We start from the raw sequence: 5097 nt of genomic DNA, 5'->3' as shown, positions 1-5097 counted from the left end.
CCCTTCTTGCAGCGGTGTACCATAGATCTCTAGAAGAGCGCAGCGTTCCAAAAGATTGGAAAAGGGCACAGGTCATCCCCGCTTTCAAGAAGGGACGTCGAACAGATGTGCAAAACTATAGACCTATATCTCTAAAGTCGATCAGTTGTAGAATTTTGGAACACGTATTATGTTCGAGTATAATGACTTTTCTGGAGACTAGAAATCTACTCTGTAGGAATCAGCATGGGTTTCGAAAAAAGTGATCGCGATTCGTCCACGAGACTCAGAGGGCCATAGACACGGGTTCCCAGGTAAATGCTGTGTTTCTTGACTTCCGCAAGGCGTTTGATACAGTTCCCCATAGTCGTTTAATGAAGAAAGTAGGAGCATATGGACTATCAGACCAATTGTGTGATTGGATTGAAGAGTTCCTAGATAACAGAACGCAGCATGTCATTCTCAATGGAGAGAAGTCTTCCGAAATAAGAGTGATTTCCGGTGTGCCACAGGCGAGTGTCGTGGGACCGTTACTATTCACAATATATGTAAATGACCTTGTGGATAAAATTGGAAATTCACTGAGGCTTTTTGCGGATGATGCTGTAGTATATCGACGGGTTGTAACATTGGAAATTGTACTGAAATGCGGGAGGATCTGCAACGAATTGACGCATGGTGCAGAGAATTCCAATTGAATCTCAGTGTAGACAAGTGTAATGTGCTGCGAATACATAGAAAGAAAGATCCTTTATCATTTAGCTACAATATAGCACGTCAGCAACTGGAAACAGTTAATTCCACAAATTATCTGGGAGTAGGCATTAGGAGTGATTTAAAATGGAATGACCATATAAAATTAATCGTCGGTAAAGAAGGTGCCAGACTGAGATTCATTGGAAGAATGCTAAGGAAATGCAGTCCGAAAACAAAGGAAGTAGATTACGGTACACTTGTTCGCCCACTGCTTGAATACTGCTTACTGGTGTGGGATCCGTACCAGATAAGGTTGATAGAAGAGATAGAGAAGATACAACGGAGAGCAGCGCGCTTCGTTACAGGATCATTTAGTAATCGCGAAAGCGTTACGGAGATGATAGATAAACTCCAGTGGAAGACTCTGCAGGTGAGACGCTCAGTAGCTCGGTACGGGCTTTTGTTGAAGTTTCGAGAACATACCTTCACCGAGGAGTAAAGCAGTACATTGCTCCCTCCTACGTATATCTCGCGAAGAGACCATGAGGATAAAATCAGAGAGATTAAAGCCCACACAGAAGCATACCGACAATCTTTCTTGCCACGAACAATACGAGACTGGAATAGAAGGGAGAACCGATAGAGGTACTGAAGGTACCCTGCGCCACACACCATCGAGTGGCTTGCGGAGTATGAATGTAGATGTAGATGTAGCTGTTCAAAGCGCCAGATTTGCCCCTGTGGCCAAAGCTGGAACTAATATTTTTCCAGCGTAAACCTGTTCGCATTAACGCATTAGAATATCTACGGGTTTTGCTGCCATACAATTACAGCTTACAATGGATCTCTGTAAATAACTGCACTTTAATTACAGTAACACAGTATAAGGTGGTCTCCCTGCTACTTCCAGCCTATCTCACATTATTAGCCATAGAACATTCATCGGTTTACAAAGGAAAAAAAGAAAAAAAAACGTATCTGCGGTTCCCATTCCCAGTTTTCAATTATTACTATGACTTCAAAAGTAAATAAAACGCTTCCGAACGATGAAGGTAATTAGCAGCTAATTACAAAAGATCCGTAGTTGTATAACATTTTCCGCGTACAGAATGCAGGATATGATCCCCGTTTAATTGTAGTACTCGCCGCGTAGTTTCTATGTGAAACCACTGGCGGAAGTTGAGTGCGCGATGTTTGAATCGTCGCTAGGATCCGGAATCAAAGCCGAGCCCGGCGATTCACGTTTCATTAGCGAACTCTGAATCGTATGTATTCCGCATCGCAGCTCGCGACTCACTTTTCCGCCGCTGGTTTGTCACTGAACAATGGACGAAGCCCTGGCACGCAGATCACAGAATTTAACAAGCCGCTTACAGCTCGCTCTGCCAAACAATAGCGGCCTTTGTGATGGTTATTTTCGAATTTTCAGGTGGACTTTTTTTGCGATAGAGTGATCTCTGTTTGTGTGTGTGTCTAGACCCGCGTGAACACAGTATACGTAACGCGTTTTTCGCAAGCCGGTGAGTCTCTATTCATTACTCGCTTAGCTTAGAATACGACGTGCCGTAATTGGGCGCTTTGTTATATATTATACAGCAGTATTCAACGCAGAGTCGACATTGAACGTACGTCGCAATGGAATGACACCGCTGTCGTTAATGCATTCCGCGGAATACGTCGCACTGGAATTCAACCTTTGTAGGAAACGTTAACTTCGTGATTAGTTGTTTTCATAACTAGTTGTTTTCATAATTGCCAACCAGCTGGAAGATGTTCATAATTAAGAGCTATGTTACGCCCCAGCATAATACCCCTGGCGAACACTTAAAAATTCGCCAAGTCCTACCGTGGCAGCTCCCGAAAGCCGAACCACCTGTGCCAATGAGTTGTAGACTGACAGCTAGGGGGAAATGCTGATCAAGTTGAGGCAAAAGCGGAAGCTATCGCAGTACGGAGGAGCGACTGAGCGTCTAGGTCTGCCAGGGAAACATAACGACATCATGGAAGCCGAGAGATACTGTCATTCTAGCAGAGTTTCGCAAGGAAGGGTCGGTACTATGCAGTAGTAAGCACTCTCTCTCTCTCTCTCTCTCTCTCTCTCTATTCGTTTAGTCGGTTCCGACTCCTCGTGACCCCATGAACCAAATCACGCCACTTTTTCCTGTCTTGCACTTTCTCCCGTAGACCTTCCAGGTTGGAACACATTGCTTCTGTGATGCCATCGATCCATCTCATCCTCTGACGTCCACTTCTTCTAGTTCCTTCGATCTTCCCCAGCATTAATGTTTTTTCCAGCGAGGCATGCCTTCGCATTGTGTGTCCAAAGTAGGTCAGCTTTTGTTTTAACATTAGACCTTCCAGGGAGAAATCTGGCTTTATTTGCTCTAATATTGATCTGTTGGTTGTCTTTGCAGTCCATGGAACTCTAAGAAGTTTCCTCCAACACCACAATTCGAAGGAGTCAATTCTTCGCCGTTCAGCCTTTCTAATGGTCCAGGTCTCACATCCATACATCACATCTGGAAAGACCATAGCCCTCACAATACGGATCTTTGTTGCTAGTGTTGTATCTCTGGACCTCATAACCTTATCAAGGTTTGACATCGCCTGTCTTACCGAGCAACAGGCGTCTCCGGATTTCATGGCTGCAGTCGCCATCAGCAGAGATCTGGGAACCGAGATAACTGAATGTGGTCACTACCTTCATGGTTTCTCCTGCTATATCCCACGAATTGGTAGGTGTAGTTGCCATAATTTTCGTTTTCTTCACATTCAGCCTAAGACCGGCCTATTCACTTTCGTCTTTCACCTCCAGCAAGAGTGTTCTCAATTCTTCTTCACTTTCTGCCAACAGGATCGTATCATCCGCGTACCTGAGGTTGTTTACATTTATTCCAGCTATTTTAATTCCTGTTTCTCCTTCACCTAGCCTTGCATTCCGCATAACATGTTCTGCATACAGATTGAATAAGTACGGTGACAGTATGCAGCCTTGCGGGACCTCTTTCTGAATCTTTATCCATTCCGTTGTTCCGTGCATAGTCCTCACCGTGGCTTCTTGGTCAAGGTATAAACTCCGTATCAGTTCAATGAGGTGATCTGGTACACCCATGTTTTGCAGTACGTTCCATAATTTGTTGTGGCAGATGCAGTCAGAGGCTTTGGCGTAGTCAATAAAGCAGAGGTACAAATCTCTCTTTAATTCTCTTGCTTTTTCCTAAATCCACCAAATGTTAGCAATTTGATCTGTAGTTCCTCTTCCTTTCCTGAATCCAACTTGTTCTTTTGGTAGCTCTCGATCTAGATATTGGTGAAGTCTATTTTGTAAGAGTTTCAACATGACTTTGCTAGCATGTGAGATAAGTGCGATTGTTCGGTAATCTGAGCATTCTTTAGAACATCTCTTCTTTGGAATGGGGATGAATACTGATCTTTTCCAGTCTTCTGGTCACTGCTGCGTGATCCATATTTATTGACATATTGAGTACAGCACTTTCACTGCATCCTTTCCAGTGACTTTAAACAATTCTGCTGGTATTTCATCATGTCCACTAGTTTTGTTATCAGCCATATTTTCAAGGGCCCACTCCAAAATATATGGCTCTAGTTATAAATTAACATTAACATCAGCAGTAGGAGCCCTGTCATTATGCAGTTCTTTCTTGTATAGGTCTTCTACATATTTTGCCCATCTTTCCTTAACATCCTCTGCTTCACTCAGATCTTTCCCGTTTCTATCTTTTATCATTCCAATTTTTGCCTGGAATTTTCCATTAATTTCTCTAATTTTCTTATAAATATCTCTTGTCTTCCCAATTCCATCACTATCTTCAACTTCCTTGCACTGTTCATTAAAGAATATATTTTTATCTCTTCTACCTACTTTCTGAAAATCTTTATTTAATTCAAACATAGCTAATCTATCTTCCTTGATTTTTGCTTTCCTTCGTTGTTCTGCAACTTGCAGTGCCTTAACTGATAGCCATCTAGCCCTCTTACTGTTCCTTTTCTTGGGAAAGTGTTTCTCTGCGGCCTCCTTGACAGTATTAGCTAGTTCTGTCCACATCTCTTGTGAGCTTTTGTCCTCCAGCTGTAATACATTAAATCTGTTTTGCACCTTTTAACAAGATGATAATAAGTTGTCTCTTCCTTCTCTATGAATAGATGATGAATGCAGCTAGCCGTAAACTTTGTGTAATGTCTTGTCTGTATAGACGTGTATCTGTTGCCTTTAAGACCCTTTCACCTTCACACATAAATCTATACAGTAATGTAAGGGCCTCCCGTGTCTTGGCTGATCCGTGATAAGACAGGCGAAAGGTTACACTAATGGAGGATTATTAGTATTATCTCTATTTTCATTCGCTCTCTCTCTTTCTCTCCTTTGTCTATGTACAGTTTTTAATATAACATTTCATTACG

General features: G+C 42.6%; 1 pseudogene; it reads right to left on the bottom strand.

Annotated features, from left to right (window-relative positions):
• Positions 1-3811: 3811 nt before the first annotated feature.
• Positions 3812-4741, bottom strand: LOC124788517 (annotated as a pseudogene).
• Between the last annotated feature and the right edge of the window lie 356 nt (positions 4742-5097).

The sequence above is a fragment of the Schistocerca piceifrons genome, chromosome 3 (assembly GCF_021461385.2).
Source record: "Schistocerca piceifrons isolate TAMUIC-IGC-003096 chromosome 3, iqSchPice1.1, whole genome shotgun sequence".
NCBI lineage: Eukaryota > Metazoa > Arthropoda > Insecta > Orthoptera > Acrididae > Schistocerca > Schistocerca piceifrons.
The sequence above is the reverse complement of the archived record's forward strand: the minus strand, read 5'-3'. Positions and strand labels throughout refer to the sequence as shown.